Consider the following 17,076-nt stretch of genomic DNA (forward strand, 5'->3'; position numbering starts at 1 on the left):
ATATCTTGACTTCTTCTGGCTTAATTCTTAAACTTTAATGAATACTATAAATACTGATTCATTGAACCACAACCTGAGCCTCATGTAAGAGTTACACAACAAGAGGAAACTACAAGTAGCAGAAACAAAAATATTATTTATGTATAAATAATAATTCTAAATATCAGCTCTAGGTGAGATGTGGCAATAGGGAATAGTTATCAAAGGAGCCATGATACCATGTTGTAGAGAAAGGGGTGGTGATGGTATAAGGGTGACATGAAGTGAGAGATCAAGGTCACATTAAGAATCTGGGAATGAGATAAAAAAATTTAGTGTTGGAAGACCCATGGCAGGCCAGGAATCTTCTAAAAGACTTCCAAAAAATTATCTTTGTAAATGCTCATTATCTATTGTCACTCCACTTTGCATCTGCTGCTCTAGTTTCAACCCCACAGAACAAGATGCTCCTTCCATGATATTATCATCTCTAATCTCATTAGCATACTGCTAACTCAAGACTTGATCTACATTCTGTCCTTCAATCTCATCTTCCCTCTGATTAAAAGGTTTGAGGATGGAGTTCCAAAATCCTGTCAATATTTTCCTTTATGTTCTTTCTGCTCACTCCATGTGGTATCTGCTCCTCTGCATGGTTTCAGCTCTGGAATAAGATGTTCCTACCCTGGTCTCTCATTCTTGCTCTCTTTGTTCTCCCACCTCTTTCTGTATATTGTCTCCCCCCCCCATTAGATTGTAAGTTTCTTGTGGGCAGGAGTTATCTTTCATTTTATTAATTTTACTCCTAGTCTTGGTACTGTGCCTGCCATGTAGAAGGAGCTTAAAACATGTTTATTGGATTGAATTGTTGCCAAAATATTAACTGAACTCAAACTATATCTTTGTCTGTTCTGGAAATAGGATTTATTTATATTCCTCTCAAATATTCCTGGCTTCAGTTTTTACTTCTACACTCAAAGTTGACAACCCCTAGCAAGGGAACATAAATACCAAAGATAGTGAAATTGCCCTTAAAGAGAGTAATTCCCCTTAAACATACAAAATCTAAAGTATTTTTCATTTAACCTCATCTCTATATGTCATATCTCTTGACTAGCTAGGCCATTTGACTACCTTAAAGTTCATTATCCTCTTGAAAGTAAAATTTTCTTTTTTCCTCCAGTCTGTTCTGAATAAGAGACCACCAAGATTGCTGGACCCCTTAAATTCACAAGACTATTTCCAAGACTAAACATATCCATCTCAAGATTGATGTGTAGTCATCAGACAATTTAACACAAAACAGAAGAGACCAGTAGAGACCCAGGCTGCATTATGAGTCCTTTTTACCTATCTCTTATTTTATTTATTTTGATGTGGAAGTGGGTCAGAAGAATATAGGCCTAGTAGTGTTATTACTAGGTTAAAGGTATGCATAATTTAGTCATATTAAGGGCATAATTTCAAATTGCTTTCCAGATTGACTTGACCAGTTCATAGCTTCATTAATAGGGCATTACTATGTCTTCCCTCCTGAATCACATGGTCCCTTCAATAATCAATTTCCATTCTATTGCAAAATTATTTAGCATCTTTGTTCAATTTAGGATTGTGAAATAGATTCTCAGTGAAATTTTATTTAGCATTTTTCAAATTATTAGCAATTTTGAACTTTTGAAAATATGTCTGTTGATAGTAACATTGTGGAGGCTGTAGCTGTCCATTTTCTGAGTGCTCCAAGAAGAAATTAATGGTTCTTTATAGAGAGGATGAGTTCTCCTTTAGATATTTGTTTGGTTCCCCAAGTCTGGTGAAGAATATGAATTGTTTGAGAGAGGAGAAATAGGAATTTTTTGACAGAGGAGAGATCTAAGAGACCCAGAAATAAAAGTAAAGTAAAACCACAAGGCATGAAAATGTCCAGAAAAGACAGGAAGAGAAGAGTACTCCCAGTGGAGAGGCAGCATGTTTTAATGCTGTCAATAAGTATTTAAGATCTCAGAGAAATCAAAACAAACATACAAACAAAACCAAAGGATTTTTAGATTATCACTACTACCTCTAAATTTTTGCTACAATCTTCTTTAGACCAAGAATGTATTTTCCTTACTACTGATCACAATTGGTTCTTATTGATATCCTTTAATACGCAGTGAAAGTTCCTTAATGATTTCAGCTGAAATCTGTTCCCTCATTTTATTTATCACAGAACTTTTTATTCCTCTTTAAATTTGCATCATACTTATTTGTGCACACTTCTTATGACCCACAATTGGATTTCAGATTTAAGTGCCTTTGGGGAAAATGTGATTAATGATATTTATGGAATAAAAAACCTGAGAAAGAGGATTGTAAAGGATGTGAAAGGGATTTGGTGAAAGGAAAGGAATGCTAGATTTCAGTCAGAGAACATATATTCAGATCTTGGCTTTGGTATATATTTCTTGTATGTCCTTAGACAAGTCACCTTATATTGCCAAGCCTCCATTTCCTCATCTGTAAAGTAAGGGAGTTGATTAGTTGGCTTCTGTAGTCTTTTCAAAGGCCAAATGTTTGATTCTATGATCCTATGTCAAAGACAATCTGCCACTTTCACAATTTAACCCTGGGCTAGCTCAGGCTCTACCTGACAATACAATTGGTCCACCTGATCAATACTGTCAAAAAGGCAATAAATTTAGTGGAAAATATAGCCAAGCAATATTTTGACTGAACTAACTGGTCAATTCTTATAAGATTATTTGTTCAGTAACTCATACTTCTACCTTACAATTTAGGCTGCCCCAAAAGCTAAAAGGAAAATACCCACTTGCATATTCTAGGCTTTAACTGCAGGAGATGCTATCACTGGCTCTATCAAACTCTATACATACTACATGCCTGTTTTAACTAATCTCTCCCCTATTAGGACTTTTGAACCTCAGTTGACTAAGCTCATACATAATCCTTCATATCTTGGAGTAGAGGACAACCCTTTACATTCACACAATAAATAAACCTTTGCAGCATCTTAGATAAAACCAATATATCACACATTTCTCTATGTCCCCCATTCCCAAATTATCACTCACAAATCATCTACCCACTCACCTCAAACAGCCTTTCAAGCTCTATTTATGCTTGTTGATTTTGTGGTCTTCTCTTATTAGAAGGCAATCAATTTGAGGTCAAGAACTACTTTGCTTGTTTGCATTTGTATCCTAACACAGTATCTAGCCTATAATAGACTTTTAATTAATGCTTTTTCATTTATTTTACTCCTCATAAAACTTCAGCGTACTTGCCTTTATGAATTTATGATGACCCACTCTCCCTCAGGCTAGCATTTTTCCAAATGTATTCCACTTGATGTGACTATAGACTATGATGCAATTTTGCTGCAAGTGAAGTTTTCCCCTTGAAAAGAAATCTTAGTTATGAAAGTATGATTGGTTCAAAAATATTATAGACAGGACACTTCAGGCAGAACATTTCCCTTTGAGCTTTTCCTTCTTCAATCCTTCTTTGTCTCAAAGGTATTCGACATACCAGATCTGTACCTCCTCACCCTGTAAACTGCTGCTCTCCCATGCCCTATCACCTTCTCCCTTAAGAATTTACAGCTCTGTTGATATATTATAAATCCCAAACTATTTCATGACTAACTGAATTGAAATTCAGAGAACATTGAATTGGGAAGTGAGGAGGAGTTGGATATAGGTATAAGTTGACTTTTACTCCATTGTTGCTTTGGTTAGAAAACAATTGCTATGAATACATCATTCATAGCTCTTCTTTGCTTAGTCATGAGTCCTTTGCAGAAACTTATCCCTTTCAATTCCCTCAGACCCCTCCAATTGCATGGGGGGCCCCATAGCCTTTGTAACAAAAATGAGCTTTTCATTAAGAAATGCATAAAAGATCATCAGTGTATTATTTTGGGTCAACACATACAGACAGCTGTATGAATGAAGAATCTGTCTCACATGCTTTTGCCCTTATTCATCATCATAACTCACATTTATATAGCACTTAGGAAGGACTTTGCATGCATTGGTTCTTTTGAGTTTCACAAAAACCTGGTGAGGTACATGGGCAAGTATTTCCATTTCCACTTGGGAGCTGACTCTGAGGATCACAGAGGTTGATTGACTTGCTCACAAACACAGAGCTGGCAAGCAGAAAAAAAGATTGTGATGACAAGCCCAATGTTCTTTAGTTATTCCAGGCTTCTTCCCTCTTATGTTTTTCCCTTGATTATAGCCTGTGGATTAATCTTGACTCCTAGATAGTAAGCAACTAAAGGAGAACAATCTTTATCTTATTTATAAACATTCCATTAACCTATGTCTTGATTCATTAAATTTTTCTTTGTAAAATCTTAGTTCCAAAATTAATTTTTCTGAAATATGGAATTTCTTCAGTAAAATGAATATTTCAGCTGCTTTGCACCTTAGACTTTGTCATAGATTCAGAAGAATTAAATAACTCTCTTCACACAGCTAGTAAATAAATGCCAGAGGCTAGATTTGAAACCAGGTCATCTTGACTTTAAAAATCAACACTTTATCCCCTATTCCACACTGCTACATTAAACATGAACACAACTAATTAAACATGTAGTGCAACAATCTACATTTAAATAAACCCTAAACCATAAAATGTCATTAAAAAAAGAAAATCTTTATAGTCAGTTCTCTATATATTCTTCTGGATTTTTTGTCCATTTGCTGTCCTAAATAAAATATTATTTGATTATATTTATTGCATATCCTCTTTTCAAGTCCTGTTTTTTTTATTCTGCTTTGCATTATTTCATCAAGATCTTTCCAGATTTATTTATATTTCTTCTACTTGCTAGTCTTAACTGAATTAGATATTATATCACATGAATGTATCACAAATTATTCAATCATTTACCTATATTTAAGCTGCTTCTAGTCAGTATTTTGCAATTGTAAATAATGTTAGGAAAATCTTTGAGTAGATATCTCTTTGGTATGTTTTTGCTTTTGATAATTTCAGGGTATATTCTCAACACTGGAATTGTTGACTCATTTTAATAATTTAAAAAATAATATACTGTGTGTACTGCTAGGTTATGTTTGCTTTTTTGGGGGGTAATGAATAGATTGTACCTATTTCCTTATGGTACTATCAGTGTTGAGTTTTTTAAAAAATATTTTTGTTCATTTATGAATCAAAAGTGGTACCTCAGTGGTTTAACTTGAATATCTTTGATTATTTGTGAGATTGGCCATCTTTCCAATTGTTTATTAATAATTTGTTTTTGCTATTTTTGAAAATTATTTGTCCATAGCTTTTGAAATTTTGTCTCTTTTGGCTTGGGATCTTTGCATTTTTTTAAATCATTTGAACAATGAGGTTCTTTTTTAAACTCTGCCATTAGTTATATTTTCTAATTTATTCTTTTAATTCTATTTTAGCATATTTTATTATATTAATATGATGAAACATATCTATTTTGTCCCTAATATATTTGTTTCCATTTTCAATTGGAAACAGATTGTTTGTTTCCTAAATTATATAAATACAATATTTAATTTTCCTATTTCATTTTTTATGCTGTCTATAAATATGTGAAGCTTATGCCAAAAAAGATGACTGGGAATATTTAAACAACAATAACATACATATTTGTTTCCTCTTCTCTACGAAATCTTTTATGAAACAAGTCTATTTATGTATGGAAAAAAATCTTTGATGAAAGAAAATGAGAAAGGATTGGAGGAATTTTGCAGATTATAACATTTTTATTACACAATTGGTAGAACAGTGTAGTGAAGATAAGTTCCTGCTTTGTACCTATTTTTTATTTTAGAAAACAAAAATTTGACTTGGTAGAACAAAATGCATTACTGAAGACTCTTCTAAGACAAGATGTTTCTAATGTATATGTCAGGATTATACATGATTATGAAGTTCTAAAAAGGAGATGACTATTGTAAACCTCATTCAATGACTGATTATTGAAAGAGAGAGATATAAAATAAAGAAATAGGCTTGTCTAAGGATTTTGCCGCATAAAAGAACATGTCCTATAAAAAAGTATTTCTTTATTGATAGCAAGATTCTCCATATACTTCTTTTCACAGATGTCATTGTGCCAATTACAATGAGTTCTGAAATATTAGAATTCCTCCTTAAGGAAATCCATAGCAAAATGGAAGAGGTCAGTCTAACCATCCACATTGGAAAAACAAAGTAGATGAAAAACACATCTAGTCAGGATTGTGACAAGCAGCTGGAAGACATCCATTGAATTTGTCCATTTGAGCTCCTGTCCAAACTATATTTATTGATGGACTGTGACTTGAGCCCAGAATTGGTTAGGAAGAGGAGATTGGATTAGTTCATATTTGAGAAATTGCATGGTGATTTCAATAATCCCAAACCGCTTGCTGTTATAATACTCAATCTCTTTCGTAACACTATTTTCCCAATGAGGTTATTTGGCTGTGAATCATGGAACACCATGATGTCAGAAGAATAGAAATTACAAGAAACCAAAAGAGCAATAGAAAGACATATGTTGATTTTAAGTATGCAATAGCATATTCCCAATGATGATTTATGAATAAGAAATGGCATAAAAATATATCATTGAAGAAGGTAGTGAAATGATCACACATATAGCAAGGAAGAGAAATTTCCTTTCCAAATCCAAATGCTACACTGCAGGCCCAAGCTATTGAAAGAGCTAGAGGAAGTTCTGTAAATTAGATGGATTGCTTATGAGAAATTTACAATAAGACATTGACAATCAACATAAGGAAAAAGGTGTATAGGGTTTGTTATCTAAATAGATGGAGGGAATAGTCATGTTTATAAGGTCCATGGTTTCCTCAAAATATGATCATGTGGCAAGACTTAGTCACCATATCATCACATGATTACCATAAATTAGTTATTTTCTTGCCTCAGAGATTAGCTAGAATTAACCCTCCTTTGCAAATGAGTATTACAGATCCTTTGTCTGTCTCTGCCTCTCTTTGTCAGTCTGCCTCTCTGTCTCTGCCTCTGTCTCTGTCTCTCTCTCTGTCTAACTGTCTGTTTCTCTCTTTCACATACCCACATGCATGCGCATAGTTACCACATCATGTATCAAGCATTAGGCATCCCTTATATGTGTTGTGCCTGCTTTTTGCTATTGACCCCAGACAGGAGGATCCTTGAATTTGAGCCCATCATTCTCCACAGAGTTGCTTAACAATATTAGACTCCCAAGAAGCCATGTTTTCTATTCTCTCTTGAGAATGTTTCCCTCTTAAGAGATCTTACATTATTTCCTGATGCTATATCTACAACAGAACCTTATATTTGACTGGCTGTATGCTACCATCAAGGTTTCACTGTCCTATTCACAAAAACATACATAAAAAAACTACAAAGTTAGGATAGTCTCTTATGATTAATCCTCCATAAGCCCCCTGATACTCCTTACTAGGATTCATTTTCCTATATACTTTAGCCTGAGTTTCTCTCTTAGTAAAATGAGGAAATAAAGCAGAAATGTGGAAACAAGAACTTCTGGGGAGCTATTTTCAGGATCATTCACTTTAACTTTTCAAGAGACTGGTACCTCTTTAATCCCCCACCCCCTCTGGCTAATCTCCCAATTCTCCATTAAAAAAAAAAAAAACAATTTGTAACTCTGATCACTGTAAGTGGTTCAGTATGTTAGCCAATTTCCTTAATACTCTGGGAGCCATGTCATCAAACCCTTCTGATTTGTATATATTCATATTTTCCAAACTCTCCCTTATCTGCCTTTTGTCAATAGCTATTTTAGTAGGGTTTTCATTACTTTCTAATTGCTCCAATTTCTTTTCTTTATTTGTTCTCATTAAAGACAGATTTAGAAAATGAGATCCCTATCTCAGCTATTTTCCATCCTTCATTCATTTTCTTCCCCCTTTTCCTTTATTAGCAGGGGGTGGTGGATGAGGGGAAACTTGGTTTCTTTAAGTTACTCATTCATTCATTTCCCCATGAAATGGGAGAATGATCTTTTCATTCTCCTTAAGCCATTTACCTTGAATCAGTCATGGGAGAGTCCCCACCCCCATACTCCTCTTCTTGCCAACCATATCTTTCCTTGTAAGCTGTCCTTGAACCCTTTCCTCTTGTCACTGAATCAGCTTGTTATTCGGTGGGCATATCTAGCCAGAGGGCTTCAGTCCAAATGTACCACAGATATTCTATTATACTTGAGTCTCTGACCTCCAACACAGCCTTCTATTTCACTCCCAAGTTTGTGCTTTACTTTGGCACTGTAGTTGAGTGTGCAAGGCAAAACATGAAATCTTTTGGAAAGCTCCAGGAAAATCAACTCCCTTTTACCATGTTTGGATCAGATTATATGCTTTCTACACTTTTTTGCTGTTTTGAGCACTTGTAATACTGAAAAATTTTTAAAGACTTGTACAAGAAATGGCCTTAAAGCTGATCTAATACAGACCTGTCTCTTTATGGATGAAGAAATAAAGGGGTCAGGTTCACAAAACTGAGAAATGGCATAAACAAGACTTGAAATCACAGTACCCCCACCATGTGACATGTCAAAAACAATGACATGGACAAACCTGGCCTGCAATAGGTTGGGACGAATCTTAGGATGTTATGAAAATTTTGGAATTTGGGTTATAGCATCTTGATGAAGTCATGCTTCGGTCACTCAAACTATTTGGTCATTCAGGCCATGTCTGCACAACAACCAGAATCTATATGAATTTGGAGGACAGAAAGAAAGATGTAGGCAACTTGATGGGAGGTTTCTGAACATCTGGAAGTTTGGTGTCTTGTGAACACAACTCCTGGATTTTTTACTGCATTTTTTTTTTTGTATTTCATGCAGATGTTTGGCGGTAGTGAAGACACAGTCTTGGTGGTTTGACTTGTAAATTGAACCTCATAGGACAGACGTGTTACCATAGTCAGTACTGGAAAGTACTTCGTGAGTCTCAGAGGAAAGGCACTGGACAGACCCCAGATTGTATTATGAAGTGAGTCCTTGTTTCCAAGGAGGTGACTGCACCAAATAGTATGTGTTATGTGGTTTCTAAAAAGAAATGTTAAGATCATAAAACTAAACATTTTAAACTTCTGGAAAGGCCACTGTTAATGGTCCTAGAATGCTTTTCTGTAGGGAGGACATGAAGTTTCCTTCACTAGATATTTTAAGAGGCTAGATAGAAATATCAGTCTGGATTGATTTTTAGTTCAATCTATAGAGTTTTTCAGTATCTATAATTCTATGATTGCAATTTATGTGAATAATATTATGATTTTCAATAGAACAGTTAGTTTTTCAGAATATTTTCATTATCATACCAGGGATGAGGTTGATTATGGATCAAGAAGGCAATGTGAAGAGTTGGGGGCAAGTAAACATTGAACAGAAATTTATTAAGAAATTTCTATGTACAATGTTTTGTGCACAAGGTATTGAAGATACAAAAGCAAGATTAAAGTTATCTCTGTGCTCAAGGAACTTATATTCTATTGGACATTGGGTTAGGCAAAATCAAGACAAGAGTAATCTGAGGATGGAGAAATCACAATTCAGAGATAAAGGATGGGAGGTAGAAGTTGGGCTAAAGCTTGAAGAAAGATGAAGATTCTGAGGATGAGGATAGCATCATTTCCAGTCATGGGGGAAATTTGTGTAAATGGACTGAGGCAACAGATAAGACATAACATTTAGTAAACAGTAGTTTAGCTTGGCTAGAATATAAAATAAACACAGAGGAAATGATAATAATCCTGCCAGGATGGGTTGGAGTCAGAGTTTAGAAGACCTTAAATACAAGTCTGACTTAGGAATCAAGTAATAATGAGAGTAACAGCAATGGAATAAGAATCAAGATAAACCAATTGAAATAATGCAATTGCATCTATCAGAGGGAAGTGAAAAAATTTAATGCTCATCATATTAGTCAGGCAATAAACATTTATTACCTTATAATTCATTTCATATGACCTGTTTAGTTTTTTAACTCCAGCTCCTTTCTACCTTCCCACAACTCTCATTTGTTTCATCTTACACCTAACTGAAACTTACCCTTTCCTTGGACTCCTGGATAGCAGGGGAGGGAGTATTGAAGATATAAGAATCCTGAGGCAATAGTTAGCTCTTATCCCTGGCTCTTATTACTTGACTCACCTTTATCCCTTTTCATTCATACATTTTTTTTTTATCTCTTGTCCACCACTTTTCATGAACTTTTGGTTTCTTTTACAGTATAAATGTCAATATTGATGTGGTCTAATTCTTTCAGCAGAGATCTACTTATCCGTCACTGTATAAACCTTATACATTCCAAGTAGAGACCATTAAATTAACATTTGTAGATAATCTAAGAACTGCATGATATGTAGTGCCTTCTATTTCTTTTCTGCCAATCAACCCCTGTCACTATGGAAAGTGGAAAGGGAGAGCATACTGGGCACTTTTGGATTTGTCTCAGTTTCATGATTCTGGGATAACAGCCATGAACAATAGCCTGGCATCCATCTCTTTCATTTTCACATCTACTCTGTTACACAGGTAGGGAAAAGGAAAGGGTTCAGACCTCTAGTTTCACCGCTTTGGGGAGCTCCCAAATGAGGAAGCTCCCTCTATCACACCAGGTAGTCACCTTCTTTTTAATCTAGAGTTTTAGAGAGAAACATAGTATGTTGAAATGTTAAATGGCCTGTCCTACATCACATAACCAAGAATATGACACAGGTGGGACTTAAACCCACATTCTGCTGGTGCATTATACCACTTTCCCTCTCCAGATAGACCAAATAATTCTACAGATGAGGACACTAGTGATTTGATAAGTCAAGTAGCCAGCCAAAGTTTACATAGCTGGAAGTTGTATAACCAAATCTGTAACTTGATCTCCCATGTTGCTTACCACAGTCTCTTTACACTAGACTCCTCCTAACATTCTACATCTTTTTGTGTTGTGTGGTGCTTTCAGCTGTATATTTTCACTATGGTTGAAAATACTGCCACTCACACAGCACTTAACTCACTCTCCTGGCATTTTCCTCCCTTTTCTATTTGCTCAAAAAATTTCATGCACAAAGCATATTTTATATGCCATTTATTCTCTTCAGTGAATAGGTCCCCCAAAATCAAAATGCTTATAAAACCTGCAATTTCTCATCTTCTTCCAGGATTTGAGTGCTGTTTTTTCCCTTTTCTTTAAGCTGCTAAAAGGTAGGGAGAAAATTTTTTCATTATAGGCTCATTTACCCCTTTCTCAGTGTTTTGCTCCTTCTGCTATGAAGTCAAATCCTAGTATTTGGTACAAATGGAATTCAGCATGTTAGATTCTAGGCATGGTTTGCACAATTTGACCTCACCAAGTCATACTTAGATTACATCAAAGAAGGCAGGAAGAACACCTCAAATTTAGGTGAGGAAGCTTTTATTTGTGGATGATTAGTTGATCTAAATAACCTCTGCCAGAAGCAATTTAAAGAAAGCTAGTACTATGTGTCTGGCTTGCTGAAATGATGTTTCATTGGAGCCAAGATGGTGGAAAAGCAGAAGTACTCAGACAACCTCTTCCAACATTTCCCTCCAAAAAATAGTAACATTTCGATATGAATTCTGGAGTGGAAGGATGACCAAAAGGTAGGTAAAGTATTCTTTCAATCCAAGACAACTTGAGAGATCTGGGGTTGGAGGCTGGCCCAGAGCCCATATAGATGAAACAGAAACACTAGAAATGTGACTAGATGATAGCAACTGTGAATTTTAGATTTACTCCACCCTGCTTAGTATAACAAAACAGGAATGTCTACACCCCTACTTAAGGATTAATTGTTAAGAAGGATGGCCTATGACAGACATGTGCTAGCAAATGACAAATCAGAAACAACTGATAGACCCCCCCTTCTCCGGGATGTCCTAAGTCAAGTTTAAGCTACCATTGGCACATGTGAGATGCAGGAAATGATATAAAAATGATCTATATATTTCATGTCACTTCCTCTCTCCGGCCTCATTTTGTGGAGAGGTAGCTCTGGCTCTTGAGGCAGAGAAGTTGCTGGTGGCAGCATGCTGAGCATCTTGGCATCTTGGCGTGGCTTCAGCTATTGTTTGGGTTTGGTAGTGAGTGTCCTTGATACAGTAACTGGGAGAAGCTTAATATCATACATCAGGTGAGGCATCTTCTCTGAGATCTCTCAGAGTTTAGGCTGATTCCTTTTTCCTTTACCTTCCAAAACACTAGACTCTTAGGAAGCCCCTAATCTTCTGAGGAGGCCTCATGGAAGAGGTCTTTGAATTCCCTCTGGCACAGGCTAGGTCAGAGAAATTCTATACCCCTTTCCCTCTCTCTTCTTAATTCCTTCCCTCTATATTAATTAAACCACCATAAAATTTCCAAACCAAATTGAGTATTTTATTTGGGATTTGAATTAATCCCAGGTGACCAAATACATTTATATTCAGTCTCAACCCTAAAAATTACCCTTACACAACAGAGGTAGTAGCAGCTTTAGGAGCTTTCAGATCAGAGCTCATATAGGAATCTGACAAGTTGTCAAAAAGTGATGAAAGGAGACCTTGTAGTAGCAGCACTGGATGCCAGAATGGAAGCTTTTTGGCAGGTCCATTGCCTATGTCTATTTTTGTGTCATAGTTCAAGGGCAGAGAGGAATACTTTTGGATAAGAAGGGACAAGGGGCCTTAATGAGCAGTATCATTATTAGTTACAAGGAATCAGGTACCTTAAGAAACAGTGTCAGTTGCAATCCCAAGAGGTTAGGGGCCATTCCTAGGTAAGGACCAGAGCACATACCAGGAGAGCAGTGACCATACCTCTCCCCAGATCACAACACTTTGGCTGCCCTGAAAATTTCCAGAGCCCAAGAATTACAACTAAAAATACTAGCAGAAAAAAGTCTGAAACTTACAACAACCTATCTCTCCCTAACCCACTCTTACAGTTGTAATAGAAACCAAATTTAACATAAATTCAAAGTCACAAATGAGTAAACAAGTAAAAAAGAACCAACCATAAAAAAATCTACTAAAGTGACTAAGGGGAAAATCAAGACACAAACTAAGAAGAAGACAATGGCATCAAAGCAACTACAAGCAAAGCCTCAATAACAACAACAACAAAATGTGAGTTGGACAGTAGCTCAACAAGAATTCCTGTAAGAACTAAAAAATGAATTTCATAATCAAATGAGAGAAAAAATTAGGTGGAGAAATTAGAGCAAGGGAAGATAACATAAATATATATAAATTATAAAATTTTAAATTATATATTATATATGAAATTATAAAATATTAAAAAAAACCTTGATAAAAAAGGTACATACTGAAGAAAATAACACTAGAATTGGCCAAATTTTTAAAAAGATACAAAACAAGAAAAAAAATGCTCTCATGAGTAAACCAAAGGAATATAATAAAATGAAAATTCTGCCTGAATTAATTGACTTTTTCAGTAACATCAAAAATTATTTTATAGTTAGAAAAAATAACAATGAAATTAATCTAGAATAATAAAAGGTTAAGAATATCAAGAAATTGAAGAATAAAAAGTGAAAGATGGTGGATTAACAGTATGGGATTTTAAATTATAAAATAGTAATAAATAAAACAATCTATTATAGGCTAACAAATAGAGTGAAATGATCAATGTAATATATTATATATACACAATATATAATATTAAATTATCATAGTGAAATTGAGGGGGGACTCCCACTACTTAGATGGAGAAAAGAGGGTTGAAGGCAGTGAGGAAAGGGTTGATGAAAATGGCTTCCCTCCCTGAGTCACTGAATTACTTGAAGGAGACAAAATGGAGATTTCCCCTCAGTGAAAACATGCCCCTTGATGGTGGTGCTGGCCCTCAAGGGTGGCAGGGAAGTCTTTTCTACAAGGAGAGGTATGAGCAACCTCAATCTGGATATGTGCTGCTTTGGGTTGTTTACAAGCCTCCCCCTCATGTCTTCTTGAAAACTGGCAACAAGATGGAGTCTGTCAATGGGCTTACTCTCTAGATATAAATAAACGAGATTGAATTCACTATCTGACTGCTTGCTTGATTTAATTGTTGACTGGGACAAAGGGTCCAGGTTAGAGGGGTTTTGGTTGCCCTTAATCTCTTTCTAAATAAAACTAATTACTGAAGTACAAGGTTTTCTTGTACTCAGGGGAGAGGTAGAAAAAAGAGAAGAAAACAATGCTCACTGATTAGAATCCAGTATTTCAATAGTTCATGGAAATGAATGTTTTTGAAGAAATTGGGTTTTTTGACAGGAACCATTGATGATACCCAGTAGTATCAATGCTCATTTTATATTCCAAAGAGATTAAAGAAAAGTGAAAAGGACCTACCCATTCAAAAGTACATTTGGAATCTTTTTTGGGGGTGTAATATTTATAGGCAAAATGTAGAAGATTGAAGAACAGGGGATACAGAAGGCTTTGTAACAGGGAATGGAGGAGTTGAAGAGAGAGAGGGAATATGGCTGCAGGTGAGGTAAAATGAGAAAGATGCCCCCTGCCGAGAGGCTATTTTTGAAAAATGGGATTCCTGAAAAATGGGCCACTTATGATAGCCTGAGGGGATGTCTTTTCTAAGGATTGATGTGGAAGATACCCAATAGCAGGTAAGCACAGACCCTCCTGAGATACAAGCCTCTCTTTGGACCAAGGTCTCCCAGCAGGGGCCCAATAAGGACCGTCTATGGTTGAATGGCTGTCCTCAGGTTCAGCTCCCTCTATGCCCCCTGAAATGATAGTCCTCTAATCTGACTGTGGTTGTTTAAATAAAGATGAATTTTAATAACAAGTTTGGATTGGGGAGGTATCAGGGAAGAGGTAATCGGGATTTCCCTATATTGGGTTTGAGTCTCTCTCAGCTTTTGAGCTGAGACCAGGCCTTGCAGACTGGTAGAAGGTTTCTTTTATTCCTGTCTGTGCTAATCTGTGCTGGTTTTCTAAAGTTCTAAGTTTTAGCAGTAGACAACAAGAGGAAGAAAAGGTTCTGAATTTCAGAGCTGGTTGGGCCTGTCTCTTCAGGCTGACACCCCTAAAGACCCGCCCTATAGTTCAAACCACTCCCCTTAAGTCCTTTTTTTCCATGATATGATCACAGGAATCCAGGTAGAGCACACAGTTGGGAAAATCAGGAATAGAGGCACTTCTATCCCAAGACAGGGAGAGAAGCTCCTTCCAGTCTGAGGGACAGGAAGAGAGTTAGTCAGGAGACCAACTGCCACTCCCAGGTGCCCTTCCCCCTACCAACTATTATTCTTGTCAATATCTTCTCTCTAACATTCCAACTTCTATTTGTTCCACCTGATTGGCAGAAAGTCCAAAACTTGCTTCAGTTTTCCTTTCCACAGGGGGTGTTAAACAGGAATTTGAGGAGAGGCCCACCAACTGAAGAATGGTTGAACAAGTTGTGGTATATGATTATGGTAGAATATTGTTGTGCTATAAAGAATGAAGGGAATGATTTCAGAAAAATCCTTGGAAAGGAATATATTAATTTATACAAAGTGAAGTGAAAAGAACTGGGAGAAAATTGTAGACAGAAAAAGCAATATTATAAGGATGATCAACTGTTAAAGACTTGGGTACAATGATCAACACAATGGTACAAGACAATTCCATAGATCTCATAAAAAAAAATGATGCCTATCCTCAGAGACAAAAATGATGAACTTTAAGTGCAGATTAAAGCATAGCGTTTTTTTTTAATTTTCTTTTTACTTTTTTGAAAAAAAAAATTGAATTCTCTTTTGCAACATGACTAATATAGAAATATGTTTTACATGACTCTATACATAAAGGGGTATCATATTGCTTACCTTTTCAAGAGATGGGGTAAGAGAGGAGAATTTGAAACCAAAATTAAAAAAAAAAGAAAGTTTAAAATTATGCGAAATTGGGAAATATTTAATTAAATTAATACATATATATATATATATATATATATGCACACACATGTGTTCAGATCTAAAGAAGAAGAACTATACATAGGAGTGTGCTGGAGCCAAGTTCCTATGGTCTAGTGAGAACTGATTTTTTCATTGTGAGCATCAGAAATCAGCCAACACTACAAACCAGGGTTTGATTTATTATAATTTGTTGATTACCTAGACTTAGGAAATGATGGAGAAAATGTTATTAATTCAAATTAGATTTAAAACTATCTTCAGTATAGGAAAGCCGGCTGTTCATCATTTGTGAGAATACATTTGTCATATGTATCTTTAAGGGGACTCAGATTTTTCTTAAAATGTATGAATTCCTAATCATTCACTTCATTCTCCTTCTCCTAGGATAATGAACTTTTCAGTAATATTTGAAAAGGCTCACAGGGATTTAGATTATAAGCAATTGAAAATTCTGTTGAGTAGCCATCCAGTTCTGGGCCCATTTTTCTAAGCTTATGTTTTCTAAACTTAATGCGGCATATCCCAAAGATGGGAAGGATATTTTTTTCTTTAACACTTAGCCACCTACAAGAGCCTCATATCACTTCTCTTCCCAACTGAATTGTGTATATACATACCAGCTAATATAACTTCCACTCATTATCTTATTTCTCCAGTTCAAAAGAAGGTGAATATGAATGAAAGATATAGGGTTTTGAAACAAAGAATGTTTCTGACCTGACAGTGTGTTTCTTTACCCTAAAACAGAATATTAAAACTAGAAATCATCTAGTAAACATCCTTCATTTTATATACAAGGAACTGAGGCCCAGAAAATTTGTCACTTAAGATGAAAATAGAATGTAAGTCTTCTGACTCTCAAATTAAAGAATCTTTCTGCTTTGATCATTCAACTTTTCCTTGGTTGGTTAAAATGATTTCATTATTATTTAGAAGATGTGAAAGGTCTACTAGGTCCCTTCCTCAATCCTTGAAATACCAGGAGTAATAATAGTGATGCTGGGCCTGGCCTACTCTATTCATTTAGAGATGATGCCCTTTCCAACATTGAACTTTGGTGATAATGTTAAAAAAAAAAAAAAGCTTAGTTACACATCACTGAGGGCCTTTATATTCACTGGGGCTAGTCCAACTTAGTAGAATTGAGAAGGTAAGTTACCGAAG

Source organism: Monodelphis domestica, chromosome 1, assembly GCF_027887165.1.
Source record: "Monodelphis domestica isolate mMonDom1 chromosome 1, mMonDom1.pri, whole genome shotgun sequence".
NCBI lineage: Eukaryota > Metazoa > Chordata > Mammalia > Didelphimorphia > Didelphidae > Monodelphis > Monodelphis domestica.